Genomic DNA, 21,842 nt, shown 5'->3' with positions numbered 1-21,842 from the left:
TGTCGCTCTGGCGAGTGCGCAGCCGCTGATGGACCGCGCATACGCTGTAACTGCTCCGTTAATTTCTGCATGTCTGCATCAGCTTCTGTCCTGCTCCTCTCTCCCCCCGGTGCTCCCTCAGCTCCCCAATTATATTTAATCAAGCATCCCGGCAACCAGTCGTCGGCAGGCACCACCGGACGCCTGTCGATGGGGGCCGATGGACGCGAGGCGTCTGCCTCACTCTCAGGCTCTTCCCGGACAGGAGGCAATCCTCCCTCGCTCGGAGTGTAATGGGCGGCTCGCAACTCCCCCCAAGGATAACCAGGAGATGTAGGATTACGTGTTTGCAGCGCTGCAGCCGACACGGGCTGCACCGGCAGAACTTGCGGCTCCAATGGGGACAAATGGTCCTCATTGGAGCTGTCAGCCGCTCGCGTCACCGATTTGGATACCCCCGGCGAGTTCGATGGGTCCCCCGTTTGGGTGCCCTGCGGCTGCGAGTCATACAGCAAGCCCCGTGCTGCCTGCCAAGCCTCCTGCTCCTCCCGCGCTCGGCGAAGCAGGGTAAGCACAACACCCCAAGCCTTAAGGTCTTTTCCCGAGTGGCCGGACATAGTCCGCTCTGCTAACACCTCGGAGCACCGAGGCCAATTTGATGAGATAAGAATGTCAGCAGGGCGCTGCACAGCACCCTCCTGGATTAGGCGTTCAACACACGCCGAAATTGCGCTCGACTTCACAGAAGTTCCCCATTCCTTCGCGCACATTTGAATTACCTTAATCACTGCTTCCATCGTCTGTCTGGCGCCACCCCCGTCGCCCTGGCGACCACCCTCACCCTATCACGTCGGGGTCACCACTTTGTTGCCGTCGCAACAATACCCAGAGTTAGGATGAGGTCAGGAGCCCGCAACCCCGCCCGCCCCTGGGCCACACCACACTGACTCCCTAGGGAGGATGCGGCAAATGGCGTTTATTGCGTCGTTATAATTCTTTATATACGCGCTCGCACTGTCTTTTCCTGTCTTAGCCCTGCCTCGTCAGGACGTCACATCCCGTGATCTTCCGCAGCGCCCCGTGTCGCCTACCACACTCCTGCTGCGCCCTTCAGCGCAGCCCCGCGCTGCCCCGGGCTCCCGTCGCCAGCTCCCGCTGGGGCTCGTCGGCTCCTGGCAGCACAGTGGTGCCCAGAGCAGCCCCAGCGCCTGCGCTGCGGCGGGCTGTGCGGGACGAGTGGGGAGGGTGCGTGGGCGGGCGGGAGAGGGCAGCGGTGGCTGTGACCCGGCAGGGATGTCCCCTGTGACGCCAGCCCATGTCACAGAGGGGACCGGGACCCCCGAGGCCCCCGGCCAGGGCTGGCCCTGCAGTGGGGAGGGGCTGCACGGGGCACTTGTGGGGCTGCCGTGACCCCTGCACTGGGGAGGTCCTGGGGCAGGGATAACCCCACCGGGGGACCGGCTGGGCTGGGTGCTGCGGCTGCACTCAGCCAGGCCATGGCCCCATGCGGGAAACCTGGCTGCGAGGGGAGGGGGGCAGTGGGGCACTGCACCAGCCTCCACCCATGGCGACACAGCACAGGCTGCGGCTCCTGCTGCCCCCAGTGCAAGGAAGTGCTGAGAACGGACCGATGGCAGGGAAACCTCCAGCAAGGCCTTGGCAGGCAGCAAAGCCCTGGCTCAGTGCTGAAGCAGAAGTTTCCTCCTGCCAGGCGTGGGCAGCTGGTGCATCCTGCCTCTGGGAATGTCCCCCAGAGCCCCCAGATGATGCCACACACGGGTCTGTGTCTCTCCACATTGCCCAGGGAGAGCTCGCAGGCGCTTGCGCATGCCCTGGATCACCTCTGGCACCTCTGGTGTCACCCAGTGTTTCCACGGCAGCAGCTGACTCCCACCTTCCACCACCTTGGACTGGAAATGGGAGGGGGGACAAGGAGCTCGCACACTTCTGTGCACCTCTTTTGGGCACACGGCAGCTTAAGCAGGATGAATCCCACAACCGTCCTGGGGGTTGGTGGCGTGCATGGGATGGAGGTGTCTGCCCCACCACCTGGAGGGCTTCTCCCCAAAGAAATGAGGGGCCCAGGCTGACTCAGCTCACTCACTGCTAGAAGCCTGGGGAAATGACTTCCCTGCTGGGTGCAGGAGCAGCTCCTCTGCCAGGAGCCGCAGTGCTGAGGGCACTGCCTGCCCGTGCTGAGCTGAGCTGAGACAAAACGGAGGGAAGCTCCGGACGCTCAGGAGGGAGGCAGCAGCTGAGAGCTCCTTCTGGCAGAAATGGGCAGAGCCCTTCCAGTGGGAAGTCTCTGGCTGCAGGGCAGTGCTGCTGAGCTGCTCGCGGGGTCCTGGAGACCTCGCGCAGGTGATGGTTGAGGCCATCTTTCCAGAGAGCTCTCTCGGTGGAGCAGCTGGTGCTTTAGGGCAGGGACTTGCTGCCACAGTGTCCGAGGGACAGGGCGGCACGGCTTCCTTCTGCCGGGGAGGGTGTAGGGCTGTGCGAGCAGGGCGTGCGTGCAGCCAGGTGTGCCCAGGGCTGTGGCTGAGAGCAGTGTCCTGGGAGGTCAGGGTGCCCAGGGCCATGCCTCTGCCACCTGCCTTGGTCAGCACTCAGCCCGCCTGGGCAACTGCCTGCAGCGCTGCGTGGAGAAGCCATGGTGGGAAGTAGCAGCCCACAGAAGGGCAGGATCTTGCTGTCCCAGATCAGAGGCTGTGTGGGGCAAGGCTGCTCAGAGCTGCTGCTCAGCCCCAGGAGCTTGCCTGGAGGAAAGTCAAGGCAGGGACCACTCCACAGGGAAGGAGGTTTCCTGAGTGTTGGCTTTCTGTTCCACGCTGTTGTTTTGGGGGAAGGGAAAAGGAGGTGCCAAGGCTGGAGAAGAGCTGGAGACTGGGGAGGCTGCTGAGGGGTCAGCAGGTCTGTGGGGAAGCTCAGAAAGTGCTTTTGCCCCTGCTCTGCCCACGCACAGCAGCAGCAGCAGCAGCAGCTCTGCTGGCCCCAGGAGCCTTTGTGGCAGCTGCTCCTTGGCACCTGCCAAGAGGTGGGTGCCCCAAGGCAGTGCCCTGCTGCCGGGAGGGCTCTCTGGGGCACAGCCAAGTGCCCCAGAAGTGGGCTGGTGTGTGTTGGCTAAGGCAGGCAATAGACATGGGAGAGGGCATTTGGTGCTGGCAGGAAAAGCAGCAGGCGGTGGAGCCATGGTGCGAGAAGGGGAGGAAGGCAGAACAGAAGTGCGGTGGGAGGGAGAATTAGGGAATTTAGCTCTCTTCTCCTCCAGTGCAGATGTTTTCCTCCCAGAAAACCCCACATGGCCTCTGCCAGCCCGCAGAGCCTCTGCCCCACAGGCCCCAGGGCCGGGCCAGGCACTGCCTTCTCTGCAGACAGACCTCTGGCTTAGGAGAGAGTCCGATTCCAACGAGATGTTACTCCAGCCTAGGCCTCTCTTGCAAAGGCTGGAGCAGCAGCAAGTACACAGAGGTTCTGCTTGCAAACTGCAGCTCACTAAGTGCTTGAGGTCAGTGTTCTGAGAGCTGCTGGTGCTTCAGCACAGTCTTTCTAGCACAGGCTGGAACAGCAGCAAGTAGGTGCAGAACAGCCAAAAATGCACTGATTGCCCCAACAGGGTCTTCTTCCAGCAGCCTGGGGCCTGGGAGCTTCCTCAGCCAGAGGCAGGAGCCACAAAGCCTTTGTCCGCTTGGTCCTTCCAGAAGCGCACCCCCACCTTGGGCTGAAAGCACACCGCCAACCTGTGGCAGGGCCAGATGCGGCTCCTTGCTTGGCTTCTCTCTTCCTCTTCAAAGCACTTCTGCTGGCCTTCTTCTCACCTCCACAGGGCAAGGAGATGTGGCTTTCAGCGACCTCTCTCTTGCCTCTCCTTCCTGACCAAGAGCTGTTAGCTCACAGCCTGCCCCGGTGCATGCAAAGTTCAGATGTGGTCATTTACTCCCCAAGAGGCCTTACTCCTCCTGCAGCAAATACCCTCTGGCACTTTATTGCCCAGCCATTCCCTGTGCTTTGGTCCTTCTGTAGCTCTTATTTGGGGAGCCTAAAACATGGAGAGGAATGAGTGGTTCTGGTTTTGGTTTGTTTGAAAAGATTGATCCCTACCAGAAGCAAGCAAGGCAGAAAGACATCTTGGGCTGGCTTTTTCCTCCAGACCACGTTTGTCACAGCAGAGAGTCAGCTGCCCGTATGGGAGCATGATTTGGATCGGAAAAGGGTACGGGAACTCCTCATCACAAAGGCCTTAAGCCATACTGGGGAGCCAAAGTCCTCAGGTAAACCCACAATTTTCTCAGCCTGGTCTTCAAGTACGGCCTCAGAAGGCAACTGGGCCTCTTGGCATGCTGGGCTGCCACCTTCAGCAGGAGCTCTCCTGGACGGGCTGAGTTCTTGCTTTTCTCTTTACTCATACAATTTCAAGAAGAAAACAAGAACTCCCCAGCAGTGTCCCCGGCCACACTGAGATGACTGTGGCTCCTAATGGCTCCATTCGCAGAAGGGCCCAGGAAGAGTCTGCATAGGTATTGTCAGAGAAGGAAAGCTCCTCAGATCCACTGGAGATGTGGGCCTTCCACTCGTGTATGCAGTGTGCTTCCCAGGCTCTGACAAAGGAAAGGTATGGGCGGAGGAGGAGGGCAAACTGGTTCCTCTGGAGTCCCTGCTTTGTGACAGGACCTATTTCAAAGCACGGAGATCATCAGAGAGGTCCTTTTTGCTCCAGGATCTTTTCCTCACCCAGCACTGTGATTTGTTTCTCTACAGCTTTCAACATTTGCTGGCGTGTCCACAAACCTATTGCCTAACACTAGCATTTTTGAATGTCATCCCATGCTGACTGGCAGCAATGTCATTTATTGGCTTCTGAGACTTTATCTGACTGTGCTCGATGCAGGAAGACACTGAGGGTCTTCTTGGTTGGTTTACATAGTCCTGTAGAGGAGTTTCCCTGGAAAAAAAGGAAGTTTCGACAGGGCAAGTGGTACCCGTGTGTGTGTTTGTGTATGCATATACATCTCCATCGAGAAGGCTCAGCAGAAAGCGGCTAAAAGATTTGTCCTCCATAAAACTGCCTTTCTGAGCTGTGAAGGAAGATGGGACGCTTGGAGACAGAGAGACCTGCAGGGGTCTAGGTTGGCCAATGGTGTAAGTAGATATGGTCAGTGGGTTTTCTGAAAACGTGTGGGGCATATCACAGAATCACAGAATGGGTAAGGTTGGAAGGGACCTCAGGGGATCATCTAGTCCAACCTCCCTGCTCAAGCAGGGTCACCTCGATCATGTTAGACAGGGTTGCATCTGGGCAGGGTCTGAATCTCTCCAGAGGAGGAGACTCCACAATGTCTCTGGGAAACCTCTCCCAGTGCTCGGTCACTCTCACAGGGAAGAAATTCCTCCTCATATTGAGGCGGAGCTTCCGCTGGTTCAGTTTGTGCCCGTTGCCTCTTGTCCTGTTGCATGGCACTAGTGAAAAGAGTTCGGCCCCATCCCTTTGATGGGGATATCCAGTGGAATTTCCTTCACTCTCTTTCAAGAGCATGTTGAGTGATAATCAAACACAAAAAATCAAATGTCTTCCTCTGTGTGGGCCCCTTTCATTTTGATTTCCTCTGAGGGCTTTACATCTCTCTACATTTTTGCACCGTCCACTCCCATGTACTATTTATTTCCACAAACGCTTTGGGCTACGTGTGCTGAAAAACTAACACTGGGGTTTTTTTTTCCCCCTCTCCCAGGTGCAGGTGAAGTTGGAAGTACATGTGTTGGCTTCCATGCATCTACTGAAGGATCTGCAGCAAATGCCACTTTCCAGGGCAATACAGAGGCATTGTGATATTCTGAGCAGAAAGGATGTGACCGGCACAAAATACAATGCAATGCTGGTGAAAAATATTTGCTTTACACAGCACGGTAATGGTTTCCCACTAAGTGGTCTGGCTGTGAGAAATCCTTGCAGCAGTCTGAACCTAAACTCCAAGGGGTTTCAAAAACTGCCAGGCACACTGCACTTCCCTCTAACAAGCCTGCAGGGATACGGAGCATGTCTGGCACAGTAAAGTCCATGTCCCTTCTCGTGCGAGTAACCAACTGGCTAACCTTTCTTCTGCAGCTTGATGGAGCTGCCTAAGTATTTTGTATGGAAGCACACGTGTGGTCTTGCTCAAGTCAGGTGCTGCCTTTTAGCCAAAGCAGTCCCTCTGCTCCCTTCCATTCTCTTCCTGCTACAGACATGTAGCATTTTCAGCGTTCTCTTAGCACTGAGCACATTGCTCCTGGATCTGTTCTGTGTCCCCTACTTCAGTCCTCATGCACTGGAAAACCCTCCAGTGCAGCCCAGCATGGCCACTGGCAGGCACAAGGCTTTGATGCTGAGTGTGAGGGCACTTGTGCCTTGCACCCGGGAGCCTCGCAGCAGGAAAATGGTGTCAGTGCTGACAGGGAGGTGATTCCAGCCACACCCAGTTGGAAGCCAGGAGGAGGAACCTTGCTGCTGCTTCTGCTAGTGAGCTCACTTGCGCCTCAAGACCTGAGAGGCCACCAGTGGCCACAAGGCTGCTGTTAGTGCCTGGGAAGGAGCAACCACCCTGCGGAGGCAGCAGGGGTGTTGGCAAGCTCAGTGCCGGAGGGGAGAGCAGCAGGTGTTGTGCAGCTGCCTCCAGGAGGGCTCCACGCTGTCTCCCATTGCTTCTTCATCAATGTCCTGATGAAGCAGGGACTTGGTGAGTAACCAGGGAGGGGTGCTGATACCTGGCTGTGCTGGAGAGGAGCTTTTCAGAGAAGGACCTGGGGGTTGTGGTGGGCACCAAGCTGACCATGAACCAGCAACGTGCTCTGGTGGCAAAGAGCAGCCATGGTATCCTGGGCTGCATCAGGAAGAGCATTGCCAGCAGGTGGAGGCAGGTGATCCTTCCCCTCTGCTCAGCACTGGTGAGGCCGCACCTGGAGAGCTTGGTCCACCAGCACAAGAGAAACATGGACCTACTGGAGTGAGTCCAACCACAAAGAAGACTAAGGGCCTGGAGCATCTCCTGTATGAGGAGAGACAGAGATAGCTGGGCCTGTTCAGTGTGTAAGGGGAGAAGGCTCAGGGCAATTTGAATGTACAGAAGTACCTGATGGGGACATGGCATAAAGAAGACAGAGACAGATTCTTCTGTGACAGCCAGTGGCAGGATGGGAGGCAACAGGCACATGTAGAAATACAAGAAATTCCATTGAAATATAAGAAAAGTCTTTCTACTGCAAGAGCGATGGAAGACTGGACGAAGTTGCTCAGCAGGACTATGAGTCTCCATCCTTGCTGCTGCTCAAAACCCAACTGGACACGGTCTCAGTCAGCATGCTCCAGGTATACCTCCAGGTATAAAAGAAAAGAGGGTGGAGGCAGATGTTCTCCAGGGGTGCTTTCCAACTTCAGCAATGCGTTGATTCAGTGATTTGGTGATGCTGCCATTTGTGAAGTCACTTGTGAGCTGCCTAGAGGAACTTTGCTTCTCCATGGAAGAACTCCTCTGTATCACAGAGCAGTCAGTGCCTCGGCAAATTACTTCTCAAGGACTTCAACGAGGGGTGGGGGCTTTTTCTTCAGGGCCTCGTACAGGCGATCCTTGCACCAGGGAGTCCAGCTCGGCATCAGCCTGAACAGCTCACGCATCATGGTGTGGGATGGTTTCTCCGCCAGAATTCTTTGGTATTGCTCAAAGTCCAGAATGTCCCCGAGCAGGAGGTCCAGGACACCTTTCACTTCTACAACGCGTTCAGTCAGCTCCACTCGGTGCCTATCAACAAAGTGTTCCCCTGGGGAGGCCAGAAGCAAAGGGTTAGTCATCTGTGGACACACTGGTGCTCTTTCAGCTGCTTCACAGGTCATGGAGCAGCAGCCACTTCAGAGAGGGGTTTGCCTGAGCTAGCACGACCCAAGGAGGAAATGAACGGCACCACGGAGCACCCAGTCCTCTCTGTTGTTAGTGGGTGATGGCAGCATCTAGCCGAAAGCAGAGGCTCGTGTGAATGTCTAATTCAAACTGGGGCTGTGCCGGGGCCAATGCTGTGTTTTAGAGTGGGTGTTTGAGCCGCAGCCCCTGGTTTTGAGGCATTTTCCCCCAAAAGTCTCACCTGTCACTGCCAACATTTGAACAGATTCTTTGGGGATTTGTTCTCTGCCCCTAAAGCCTGTGGGACAGCAAAACAGAAAAGAAATGAGAGGGGAAGCAATGGGAGGGAGCTCCAATCTTGAATGGTCAATGGGGCGCTGCAGAAGGGAAGGACAGAGCAGACACCTTTCCAAAGCAGGCTCCTTCCCTTAGGAGACTAGGACTCCCAGGCCACCTCCCAGCCTTGCTGGTGACCCTTTCTCATGGCTGCTCCCATCTCCACTGAGCCAGTGCCATCAAGTGACAGCACAGCTAATTACAGCCCTATCAGAGACCACCACAGCTGCGCAGTGTGAACTGGCCATGGGAAATGCTGGAGCTATGGATGATGTACGATGAGCACCTCTGACAGGGAGGAGACATACCATCACCTGGTTCAACCTGTATGTCTTGCTGGGAACTCACTGCATTGGAGTTTTAAGCTAATTTCAGACAGTGTCATGGCAAATACGTTCAATCGAGCTCATCACCCTTGGTTTGTTCTGCAGCAACCATGCACACGTCAACATGGCTGCCCCACAAACACGCCGACACGCACATGCCAACGACACAGCTGGGCCTTTCACAGGCAAAGACACACACACGGCAGCCCCACGCACACACATATGCAGCGCAATGGGGACCACTGGGGCAACATCCCCCCTGCTCCCCCCCACCCCAGGGGTCCAGGCACCCCTCAGCCCCCCTGCACCCCAGGGGCCCAGGCATCTGGGCATTCTCCTGCCCGCCTCTACCCGAGGGGCCCAGGTGTCCGGGCACCTCTCTTCTGCCCACTACGCGAGCGGCCCAGGCGTACGGGCATCCCTCTGCCCCGCCCTGACTCCAGGGTCCAGGCATCCGGACACCCCATTGCCTCCCCCTACCCCAGGGGCCCAGGCGTCTGGGCCCCTCCTTCCACGTGCCCAGGAAGTCCCCATCCCTTCCCACGTCAGGGGCCCAGGCGTCCGAGCACCCTCCCCCCACCCCCGTTACCTGAGCGCCGGCTCGGACGCCTGGGCCCCTCGCCGCGCCCCCTTCCCTCCCCCAGGCCCAGCGATGCTGCTGCCGCCCCGCGCCGGGAACTGCAATCCCAGCAGGCAGCGCGGCCGCCGAGCCCCGCCCCCTCCCTGGCGCCTCGCGGGAGCAGCCGCTGTGAGGAGGAGCCTTCCTGGCCCCGAGCCCCGGCTGCTCCGCTCCGCTCCTCAGGCCTCCCCAGAGCTGCCGCGCTGCAGGCGGGCGAGCGCGCTGCACACCCCGCCAAGAGCCACCCGGCCTGGGGCAGCTGGTTTAATTCAGCACACAAGAACTTCCTGGGTGCTCGCGCGGCTCACAAGCAGAGCTGCTGCTGCTGCTGCCGCCGCTGCCGCCGTTGTGGCTGCTGCTGTGGCCACCGCCGCTGCCCCCGGGGCTCCCACTGCCGCTTCCCCTCTGTCTGACATGTGGTCTTCGACTGCGCCTGCCCCTGGGGCTGCCGCTGTGCCCGCCACCGGGGCTTCCACTGCTGCTGCCACCGCCAGTGGATCTGCTGCTGTCCCCGCCACTGGAGCTTCCACTGCCGCTGCCACTCTGTCTGACACTGGCACTGGAGCTGCCGCTGTGCCTGCAGCTGGAGCTTCCACTGCCACTGCCAGTGAGGCTGCTGCTGACACTGGGGCTGTCGCTCTGTCTGACAGTGGGTTTCCCAGTGCCACTGGGGCTCCCGGTGGGGCTGCCGCTGTGTCTGCCACTGGGGCTCCCACTGCCACTGCCAGTGGGGCTGCTGCCGGCACTGTGGCTGCCACTGATGCTGCCACTGCCCCTGCCACTGCTGCTCTGTCTTCTGTTGCCACCGGGTCTGCCGCTGACACTGCCACTGCTGCTGCTCTTTCTCCTGCTTGTCCCTGTCTCTTCCCATGGCTCTTCTTCCCCCTGGAGAAGGAGGCAGAAAGGAACAGGCTGTGCCCTCCTGCGGCAGAAAGGCCAAGGCCGTCCTGCTAGGGAGGACAGGGGTGCGCAGTGGGGGCCAGAGCCGGTCTCTTTTCCCGCAAGGGAAAGGCCTGTTCCCTAACTCTTCCTGTGAGCCTTCCTGTCAGCACCCTTCTGCCCTGAAGGGAAGCCCAGCAAGGCTGAACATCCCTTGCTTGTTCACACCAAAGATCTTACTCATCACACAGCTGAAGAGAAACTCTCCATCTTCTAGCGTGGAAACGCCCTGCAGTTCAACAGCCACCAAGCAGAGAGCCCCAGAGGCTTTGTTGGGTTGCTCACAGAGAGCGCTGGAGAGGCAGATACATTGCAGAAGTAGAGCACAGCTGGCATCTCTGAAAACAAAGCCCTGCGCAAAGCCTTCCAGGGCCCAGCAGGGCTCTTGTACAACCAGCACCCATAGCACAAGGCCTGGGCAGAGAGCAGGCTGGCACATGAAGGGCCTCAATGAGGAGCACTTACCACTCCAGACCTCTGACGGTCCTCGCTCAGAGGACATGCAGCTAGTGCTCGGGCTTCTCTCCGTTCCTTCTTCCTGCCCGCTGCTGCACTCTGTGCAGAGCACTCTGAGGTGACTGGCACCGGCCTGCAAATACACACCGCAGAGAGGTGATATGAGCACAGGGAGAGTAGGGTCCCCACCTGGCCCTCACCAGCTTCACACCTGCTCCTGCAGCAGAAGGCAATTCTGCAGCAGAAGCACAGGGCTTCCACTGACTGGGGCCACATCAGAGCATCACCTCCCATCAAAACACCTGGGGCTGCACGTCATGCCTGAAGGAGAGCTCCAGGAGCCCAAGGGAGACTCTCTCCAGGCAGTGAGGAGAGCAGCAGGGTCATCTGCCAGGACAGGCTCTGAAGCACACCATTACCTGCTGTCCTGCCAACTACACAAGACTGCTCTGTGGCCCCAAAGACTCTGTGTTCAGGGGTGGGCAATAGGTTGTTGCTGGGCACCCAGTGTCAAAGAAGGAGAAAGGCATCAAGCATTTACACACAAAGCCCTTAGCAGGTGGACGACATCTGCAGAACCCTCTCCCCACCCTCAGAGCCCAGATGTAGGCAGAGCATGCATGCAGGTCACTGCGACTGTATCCCTGCTACCTGACACTTGATGGGAATGGTCCGTGTTGTAACTTTTTGTATCTGTACTACCTGATACTTGGTGGGAATAGTCTAGTGTTGTAACTTTTCAGTGCCTGAACAATACCGCTGTGTTAAGCGGGATACAAATAAGTAACTGACAAGGTCTTGGGAATCTGTGAGAAAGAACAGTAGTTGGTTACATGTAGATTCGGTGGCTTCCAGCTACAGAATCACCATGAGAAGCAGTCAACATGAAGGTCAGAAGCTGAAGAGTAGTGAAATAGCGACCCCCAAAGCCAAATGTGGCCCCCGAAATAAGTCTGCACGCGTGCGCAGTATCATAGCCTGGTTATGCAACCGGGGTGGAGTTGGGCTAGACTCCCTGCACTTGCTGGCCCCAGGGGCCGGGACTCCCGCCTACCACAAGTAATCATAAATACCGGAGTTTTTCTGAAGGAGAGAGAGGCTGCTACGCAACAGAGGACCACGTTGCCTCCTCGGGGACATCCGAAAAGATTGTACCTGCCGATTCTCGCTCTCTCATCATGCAGATGATTGGGACAAGCATTGAGGTGGTCCTCGAGATTACCATTGGGTCGGTCTGTTCGTAAGTATCTACTAATAAACTGCTTGCTCCTAAAGAGTGTTTGTGTGTGTGTGTGTGTGAGTGAGTTTGTGCCGGCTTGCCAACCTGGGCATATGGCCCCCGGGAATCTAACTATAAGAGGGACCCAGCCGCTGGGAAGACTTGTTCCCAAAGCACTTTCAGAGCAGCCTCCCCCAGCCCTGGCACTGCAGCCCTAACAAACCTGTGCGGAGAGGCTGCTGCCTTTCTGAGGCAGGGGGAAAGAAGGAAGGGAAAGTACTCACGTTGGAAAAATACTTGGAAGAGGTTCAAGGGACACAATCGAAGCTGCTTTAGTGGCTGTCGGGATTGAATCCGTGCGTATTTTCATCTGCAAAGGTGAGAAAGAGAGGTGAGATGCTGCCAAGTAAAGGCTCTTGCTCCTGGCAAGGGCAGCCCGTGTTTCCATGCTCCGGAGAAGAAGCTGCCTCTCAGAACTGCAGAAACACCCATTGCTTTTGCTCACAGCAGCCCCTCCATTCCACACAAGAGCAGCTGCAGGGGAATATGGGCAAAGAGCTAAATGTTCTGGCAGGCTTTTGTCAAGGGAAGAGCCAAAAGGCTGATCCAGAAGAGCATGGAGTCAAGGGAGGCAAGCACAGGGGAAGGCAGCTCACTAAACTCTAGGGCAATGTGCAGGGCAGTCCTGCTAGGGAGGACAGGAGGGGGTAGGGGGGGGCTATGGCAGCTCCATTTTGCAGAAGGGAAGGTTCTTCCCCAGCCTCTGCTCTGAGCCTTCCCGGGAGCCTTCCTGTCAGCACCCTTTTACCCTGAAGGGAAGCCCAGCAAGGCTGAACATCCCATTCTCTTTGAACCAGGCATCTGAATTATGACAGAGCTGAGCAGAAACTCTTCACTTTCTATCACAGAAAGGCCCAGCACTTCCAGTGCCACCAGCAGGAGGGCCCCAGAGGCTCTGCTGGTGTGTTCACGGAGAGCAAGGTGCAACAGCGTGTGCATTCCAAAACTACATTCACCACTGCTGCCTTTGAAGGCAGGACTGGGCGATGTCGGGCAGGGCTCAGTGAACCCATGGGAAGGGCTCTTGTGAGCCAGCACCCATAGCACAAGGCTTTTGCAGGATGCACACCGGCAGAAGAAGGGCCTCCAACAGTGACACTTACTGCTCTGGCATTCTCGTCCACTTCATTCCCAAGCCACTCAGTAGGTGCTCCAGCTTCTGAAGATGGCTTCCTCCCGCCTGGCACTGCCTTCTGGGCAGAGCACTCTGGGGTGCCTAGGAATGGACTGCAAATACACACCGCGGGGAGGTGGCATGAGCACAGGGGGAGTAGGGTCCCCATTTCAGCCTGACAAGTTGGGCACCTGCTTCTGCCACAGAAGGCAGTTCTGTAGCAGAAGCACATGGGTCCCACTGACTGGGGTCAAATCCACAGGAACGGGGATCACCCCCTAACAAAACACCCAGGGCTGCAGATCATGCCCGAAGGAGAGGTCTAGAAACAACCACAGTGAAAATTTCTCTCCATGCAGGAAGGCGAGCAGCAGGGTCATCTGGCAGGACAGGCTCCGAGGCACAGCATTACGCACTGTGCTGCCAGCTACATTAGCCACTGCTCTGTGGCCCCAGGTACTCTGTTCCAGGATGGGCAATGGTTTGCTGCCTGTCTTCCTTGGTCCGGTGGCCTTACGAGGTCATCCTACAAGGGACAGCCTAAGCTGGAATACAGCCACACCGCTGTTGTGTTAAGGCAGGATCAAAGCAGAGAGGAAAGGTGTTAGGTTCTCACTCTGTTGCCAGGGCACATGTCTGGCTGCTTTCTCCCTCTGTCATAGTTTCTTAATTCTGTCTTCAACACTTGAACTGCACCATATTCAGTGTTGCAGAGGTGGGAGGGGACCAGGTCTTGGGGAAGACTTTGCAAGGTACCTATTTACCACTAGCTCACCATGACATGGTACCCATCTACCTGCACCCAAACCTCTTCTGCTCGCTGGAGTTTTAATGGGCAGCAAGTGCTGTGAGCCTGGAGAGTGGCCCTCTCCAGCAGTGGCGCTGACCGCCAACGGCGCAACTGCCTGACAACGGCGGCAACAGCAGCAGCAGCACTGCTTGTGAGCCATGCGAGCACACAGGAAGTTCTCTGATGCTGAATTAAACCAACTGCCCCAAGTCGGGTGGCTCTTGGCTGGGTGTGCAGTGAGATCATCTGTTTGCAGCATGGGAACTTTGGAGAGGCCTGAAGAGCAGAGCTGAGGAGTCAGGGCTTGGGGGCTGCTGCCAGGGCAGCTCTCCGCCACGGTCCTGCTGTGGCTCTTTGGCTGCAGCTGCGGTGGCTGTGGCCTAGGGGTGTGCTGCGTCTTGTTGGTGCTGGGGAGAGGCGTGGAGAGGGCCCTGCCATGGCCAACGCATGTCCTGGGGCCAGGGGGCCTGTGGGGAGAGGAGGAAAAAGCTGCTGTACGCCTCTGAGGGGAGGAAGTGCTTGAGCCTGGGCCCCCCTTGCTGGGGCCCAGTGCTGGCTGCGTGGTGGGAGGGAACTGCCAGCTCTTGTGTGTGTCTTGGGTGCCCTTGAGTGCTGGGCTTTTGCGGGCATGAGGGGAAGAAGGCGGGTGCCCAGGGCCAGAAGGGGAAGCGGCCACCCCGGAGGCTTGGTGCCAGCAGAGTCCATGGCCACCTGGGCTGTAGCACCCGGGAACTAGTGGAGTTGCAGAGACCGAGGGCAGGTAGGAAGGAGAGCAGCAGAGCCCAGAGCTGGCCTTGAGGCGAGGAGGCTCAGCAGAATCACAGAATCAGGAAGGTTGGAAGGGACCTGTGGAGATCATCTAGTCCAACCTCCCTGCTCAGGCAGGGTCACCTAGACCATCGTAGACAGGACTGCATCCAGAGAGGCCTTGAATCTCTCCAGGGAAGGAGACTCCTCCACCTCTCTGGGTAACCTCTCCCAGTGCTCGGTCACTGTCACTGTGAAGAAATTCCTCCTCATATTGAGGCGGAGCGTCCGCTGGTTCAGTTTGTGCCCGCTGCCTCTAGTCCTGTCGCACGGCACTACTGAAAAGAGTTTGGCCCCGTCCCCTTGACACCCTCCCTTCAGGTACTTAGACACACTGATAAGATCCTCCTCAGGCTTCTCCTCCCCAGGCTAAACAGGCCCAGCTCTCGCAGCCGTTCCTCGGAGGGCAGCTACTCCAGCCCCCGACCACCTTCGCAGCCCCACGCCGCCCTCTCTCCAGCAGCTCCGTGTCTCTCTCGTCCCCTCTGTCAGGGCTCGAGGAGGCGCCAGGGAGGGGGCGGGGCTCGGCGGCCGCGCTGCCTGCTGGGATTGCAGTTCCCGGCGCGGGGCGGCAGCAGCATCGCTGGGCCTGGGGGAGGGAAGGGGGCGCGGCGAGGGGCCCAGGCGTCCGAGACGGCGCTCGGGTAACAGGGGGCGGGGGGAAGGGGGGGTGCTCGGACGCCTGGGCCCCTGTCGTGGGAAGGGATGGGGATTTCCTGGGCACGTGGAAGGAGGGGCCCGGACGCCTGGACCCCTCGTGTGAGGGGGGCAGAGGGGTGTCGGGAGGCCTGGACGCCTGGTGTGGGGGGAGGCAGTGGGGTGTCCGGATGCTGGGTCCCTGGGGTGGTGGGGCCCAGCGGGGTCTTGGATGCCCCCCAGGGTGGGGGGCTGAGGGGTGCCTGGACACCTGGGCCGCCGGGGTGTAAGGGGGGCAGGGGGGATGTTGTCCCACTGGTCCCAATTGCCCTGCACATGGGTGTGCGTGGGGCTGCCGTGTGCGTGGGGCTGCCGTGTCCATGTCTTTGCCTGTGAAAGGGGCAGCCGTGTCGTTGGCGTGTGTGTGTCATTGGCGTGTTATTGGGGCAGCCATGTTGGCATGTGTGTGGTTGCTGCAGAACAAACCAAGGGTGATGAGCTCGATTGACTGTTTTTGCCATGACACTGTCTGAAATTAGCTTAAAACTCCAATGCAGTGAGTTCCCAGCAAGACATATGGGTTGAACCAGGTGATGGTATGTCTCCTCCCTGTCAGAGGTGCTCATGGAACATCATCCGTAGCTCCAGCATTTCCCATGGCCAGTTCACACCGCGCGGTGGTGGTCTCTGATAGGGCTGCAGTTAGCTGTGCTGTCACTTGATGGCACTGACTCGATGGGGATGGGAGCAGCCGTGAGAAAGGGTCACCAGCAAGGCTGGGAGGTGGCCTGGGAGTCCTGGTCCCCTAAGGGAAGGAGCCTCCTTTGGAAAGGTGTCTGCTCTGTCCCTCCCTTCTGCAGCGCCCCGTCGACTGTGCAAGATTGGAGCTCCCTCCCATTGCTTCCCCTCTCATTTCTTTTCTGTTTTGCTGTCCCACAGGCTTTAGGGGCAGAGAACAAATCCCCAAATCTGCTCAAATGTTGCAGTGACAGGTGAGACTTTTGGGGGCGAAACGCCTCAAAACCAGGGGCTGCGGCTCAAACATCCACTCTAAAACACAGCATTGGCCCCGGCACAGACCCAGTTTGAATTAGACATTCACACTAGAATGCTTTCGGCTTTCGGCTAGACGGTGCCACTATCACCCACTAATAGCAGAGAGGACTGGGTGCTCCGTGGTGCCGTTCATTTCCTCCTTGGGTCGTGCTAGCTCAGGCAAACCCTGCTGTGAAGTGGCTGCTGCTCCATGACCTGTGAAGCAGCTGAAGGAGCACCAGTGTGTCCACAGATGACTAACCCTTTGCTTCTGGCCTCCCCAGGGGAACACTTTGTTGATAGGCACCGAGTGGAGCTGGTGCCTATCTGGGGAAACCTCTGGGAAAACACTGGGGAAACCTCTTTCCCTGTGGAGTCGTCCCTGCCTTGACTTTCCTCCGGGCAAGCTCCTGGGGCTGAGCAGCAGCTCTGAGCAGCCTTGCCCCACGCAGCCCCCGCTCTGGGGCACTGTGATCCTGCCCTTTTGTGGGCTGCTCCTTCCCCCCACGGCTTCTCCCCGCAGCCCTGCAGGCAGTTGCCCAGGCGGGCTGAGTGCTGACCATCGCAGGTGGCAGAGGCATGGCCCTGGGCACCCTGACCTCCCAGGATACTGCTCTCAGGCACAGCCCTGGGCACACCTGGCTGCACGCACACCCTGCTCACACAGCCCTGCCGCCCTCCCCGGCAGAAGGGAGCCGTGCCGCCTGAATGCCTTTTAAACTCTGCCATGAGGACTAGGCCTCTCTTGCTGGCTGGGCAGCCCGGAGCAAGTGCCTGTCAGAGCCTGCTCTTGGCTTCTTTCCGCTGCTGCTTCTGCTTTCAGCTTCCAGACCTTTGGGAAAGTCAATGTAAGTGGTCCTTTTGGAAGAGGAGGGCCTTTTCTCCTAGCGCGTAGGTGAAATAAATGTGGATGCTGCTCATTTGCGGAGAGCAGTGCTGGGTGTCTCAGGGCAATTTTGGAGGCTGAGGAAAAGTCTGCATGCTCTTGTCAAGCCTTGTGAAGAGGGAGGTGTTGGTGTGAGCTTTGCCGCAGGGTGTGCGTTGTTTGCTCAGACCTGTGAGTATGCAGTTAGGCAGGAGGAAAGGCGGAGGATGTCTTTTGTGGCCAGGACAGGATCGAGCTTTGTATGTCAAAGTGAAATCGGAGCCCTGCTGGCAGCAAGGCCAAGGAGCAGAGGCTGTTTGCAGCGTTGTGGATGAATTTTGGGAGCTAGGAGCCCTTTTCTTCCTTTGAAGTCCCCTCTGGTGGCTGGCACCAACAGAGTGTGACTACACCCCACTGGCTGGCATCTCTGTGTGTCACTGAAGCATGACACACACTTGTGCAGAGTTGGTGGATGTGAATGCAAAGGGGAGTCTATGTGTGTGCACATACATGCAGGGCCTGGAAGAGGCAGGAGGGCCCTGTTTCAGGTGAGAGAGAGCCTCTGTGCCTGCTGCCACAGAATCCTTTGCCAACAATGTCTCCAGGCATGTAGAGCTGTGGTGAGCAGCCTAGTAGAGAGGAGTGAGGTGGAAGAGAGGGCTGCAAGGAATGCTGCTGGAGGGGAGGATGCCTTGGGTGAATATCTCCCCAAAGCTGTGGTGTTTCCCCTTGGGCAATGCCCTTCCTTTGACTGCCAGCAGCAAGGAGGAAGGAAGGTCATTTCCAGGCAGCAGTCAGGGGTGGTGAGCAGCAGGCTCGAGAGGATGTGCCCTTGGCTCAGGCAGCCCTTAGAGGCAAGGACAGGTTGTTTGGGCTCTTTGAAGAGGATGGGAAGGAGGGACATAAGTGCCTGAAGAGAGAAGGACTGCAAGGGACGGAGCAGTTATTCCCGGTTCCATTTCTGAAGCTTCCAAGAAAGCTTGTCCTTGGGGGCTACACAGCAGTGGCTACTGGAGTGCTCAGGACAGTGGGTAATGGTGTGTCCTGGAGCCTGTCCTTGGAGCTGACGCTGCTGCTCTCCTTGGTGCCTGGAGAAAAAGTCTCAACTGTGGGCTCCTCGAGTTTTCTTTTGGGCATGTTGTGCAGTCCTGAGTGTCCTGTGGCACACATCCCCGCGGTGTGTATTTGCAGCATGCTTCCAGGAATTCACTCACATTCTGCGAAGAAGGAATTACTGGGCAGGAGGACGCAAGTGCCAGAAGCTCGAGCAGCAGCTGCGTGGCCTGTACATGGCCATCAGAAGTCAACAGAGGTAGGTGCTCCTGATGGAGGTCCTTCTTTTGCCAGCTTGCTTTCTGCCAAAGCATTGTGCTCTGGGCACTGGCTGTAGAAGGGCCCTTCCCATGGGTTCTGCTTAGCCTTGTCGGACTTTCCCTGGGGCTTTGCTTTCAGAAATGCCACTTGTGCACTAGTTTTACAATATATCTGTAACTCCTGCACTCTCCATGAACACACTGCTCTTTCTGGTGGCCATGGAAGCACTGAGCCTTTCTGTAATACGAGATGGAGAGTTTTTGCTCAGCTGTGTGATTATTCAGATGCTTGGTCTGAACAAGAAAGGGATGTTCAGCCTTGCTCAACTGCCTTTCAGAGCAAAAGGGTGCTGACAGGAAGGTTTAGGGAAAGGATGAGCGCAGGGACTGAGAAAAACGTTTCCTCCTGGTAAAACAGATGTATTGCAGCCCCCACTGCTCTCTCTCATCCTCCCTAGCAGGCTGACCGACACATTTCCCTAGAGTTTAGTGAGCTGCCTTCCCCTGGGCTTCCCTCCCTTGAATTCTCTATAGGCAGGAACTGCTCTCTTAACTCAGACTCTCGGCTCTTGCCCTCGACAAAAGCCTGCCAGAGCTTTTAGCCATTCTCCCCTATTCCCCCACAGCTGTTGTTGTGTAGAATGGAGGGGCTGCAGAGCAAGAGCAAGGCTTGTTTCTGCAATTCTGAGAGGCAGCTTCTTCTCTGAAGCATGGAAACATGGGCTGCCCTTGTGAGCAGCAAGATCCTTTCCTTGGCAGCATCTCACCTCTCTTTCTCACCTTTGCAGATGAAGGTGATGAGGGAATCAATGTTCACAGCCACTAGAGCGGCTCCTTTTTTGTCCTCTACTCCTCTTCCAAGTATTTTTCCAACGTGAGTACTTTGCCTTGCTTCTTTCCCCCTGCCTGATGAAGGGAGCAGCCACCCAGCACAGGTTGGTTAGGGCTGCATTGCCAGGGCTGGGGCAGGCTGCTCTGAAAGTGCTTTGGGAGCAAGGCTTCCCAGCGGCTGAGTCCCAGTGACCTGCACGCATGCTCCGCCTTCATATGGGCTCTGTCTGTGGGGAAGGGTTCTTCAGAGCTCTGTGCTGGCTCCCACCTGCTCAGAGCTTTGTGCTTGACTGCCTTGATGCCTTTCTCCTTCTTTGACACTGGGAGCCCAGCAACCATCCATTGCCCATCCCTGAACACAGAGTCTTTGGGGCCATGGAGCAGTGGCTAATGCATGTGGCAGGACAGGGGTAGTGGTATGAGTTGAAGCCTGTCCTGTAGATGACCCTGCTTCTATCCTCACTGCATGGAGAGAAAGTCATGCTGTGGGCGAGCTTAGAGCTCTCTTTCGGGCATGATGTGCAGCCCTGAGTGTTTTATTTGGGGGTAGTCTTCACAGCTGTTGATGTACCTGCAGTCAGTGGAACCCCTGTGCTTCTGCTGCAGCACTGCCTTCTGCTGCAGAAGCAGGTGCCCAGCTTGTGAGGGGGGAGTGGAGATCCTACTCCCCCTGTGCTCATACCACCTCCCCGTGTGTATATTTGCAGTCCATTCCCAGTCTCCTCACAGTGCTCTGCACAGAATGCAGCAGCAGGTGGAAAGAAACCACGTCCAGAAGCTAGGGTACGTGCTACACAGCCTGTGAATGTAGGCCATCAGAACACAGGAGTGGTAAGTGTTCCTGACTGGGGTCCTTCTTGTGCTAGCCTGCATTCTGCAAATGCATTGTCCTGTGGTTGCTGGTTGTACAAGAGCCCTTCCAGTGCCCTTCTTTGAGCCCTGGCTGACTTTGTCCAGGGCTTTGAGTTCAAAGGCGGTGCTCTAGTTTTACAATGCATCTCTCCGTGCTGCACTCTCCATGAACACGCCTGTAGAGCCACTGGGGTCCTCTTTCTGGTGGCAGTGGAATTTCTGGTTCTTTCTGTGATAGAAGATGGGCAGTTTCTGCTTAGCTGTGTGATTATTGAGATGCTTGGTGCAAACAAGAAAGGGATATTCAGCCTTGTTCAGCTTTCCTTTGGGGCAAAAGGATGCTGACAGGAAGGTTCAAAACAAGGTTCAAAGGAGAGTGTAAGTAACCTTCCCTTCAAGAAAACCACCATGTTGAAGCCCGCACTTGCTGCTCCTGGAAGTGACAATGCCCTCCACAATTTATTTGGCAGCAGGAGACATCGGAGACTGATCCCATGGGAAAGGCAGGGAACCCTGCTCAGGCTGTGATGTAGCTGGGGAATGTTGTGGAGCCCCTTGCTCTTCTGCAGCTGGGGCTGCAGAGTCCCTGCCTGCAGCAGCCGTTGTCCAGCGGGGGGCCCAGGCCAAGCCAGAGCCAGGGGCCTGGTGATTGCCGAGGTCCTGCAGTCCCTGGATGCTGGCGAGGAGCATGTGGAGAGCAGCGGAGTGGACTTGGAAGTGGGGCACATTGCACAGTGTGGAGTTGTCTTGCAGGTGCAGGAGGGTGCTGAGAATCTGGTTGAAGAAAAGCCCAGTATTCAGAAGATCGTCCAATACCAGCTGGGAGAAGAGAAGCAAGTGACCCTGAAGGTCTACTTCTCCTGCCTAGAGGAAGAGGAGGAAGGGCTGGACAGTCAAGAGGGGCCTTGCAAGACAGGGCAGGTATGTGGCAGCTCCAGGAGAAGCCTGGCAGAACTGAGGGGCAGTGAGGCAGCAAGGGGTGCCACTTGTAATCCCGGAGCCACTGTGCTGCCTAGAGCGTGCTGTGACTTTTCCTGACATGGGCTTGATGTGGCTTAAAGCCTGTCACTAAGTCCCTCTCCGCAGCCCCCAGCAAAAGCCCAGCACTGCTGTCGAGCTGAAGGGCTGTTTCTGCAAATGGGAGCAGTGTTGAGGGAGTAGGGGAGGAGAGAAGCAGGAGGGCTCTGAGGCTGAGCGAGAGAGACAAGGTGCAACCCCATTGCCCCATGAGCAAGCCACAGGGCTGGCCTGGGCTCAGCCTTGCCTTCCAGCCAAGGGGGCAGCTGTTGAGTGCTGAGAATGGCCTCCAACAGTGGCACCTGCAAAATCTGAGTAGCTGAGCGCAAAGGGATGCTTCCAGTGTTGGTGTGCCCCTTTGCAAAGCTCTCCTTGACTGCTGAATACTGGACACAGGTACCCCCCAGTCTTGTTTCACAACAGATTAGCAGTGTCCAAACAAGGTCTCAAGTCCCATGACAGTCAATATAGCAAAACCATCAGCGAACACTAGCCTGCACTACTCTGCAGACTTTCTCAGCCTTTCTAGTGGGGCAGAACACAGCCTGTTCATTTCTACCTTCTTCCCAGGGGTTAGAAGAGCTGTGTGCAGAGACACAGCCAAGTAGCAGCAGGAGCAGCAGCAGCAGCACCAGCACTACTTGTGAGCCACGCGAGCACCCAGGAAGTTCTCTGAAGCTGAATTAAACCAACTGCCCCAAGTCGGGTGGCTCTTGGCTGGGTGTGCAGTGAGCTCGTGCGTTTGCAGCATGGGAATTTTGGAGAGGCCTGAAGAGCAGAGCT

This window comes from Rhea pennata, unplaced genomic scaffold (assembly GCF_028389875.1).
Source record: "Rhea pennata isolate bPtePen1 unplaced genomic scaffold, bPtePen1.pri scaffold_33, whole genome shotgun sequence".
NCBI classification, from domain to species: Eukaryota; Metazoa; Chordata; class Aves; order Rheiformes; family Rheidae; genus Rhea; species Rhea pennata.
This window is presented reverse-complemented; position numbering follows the sequence as displayed.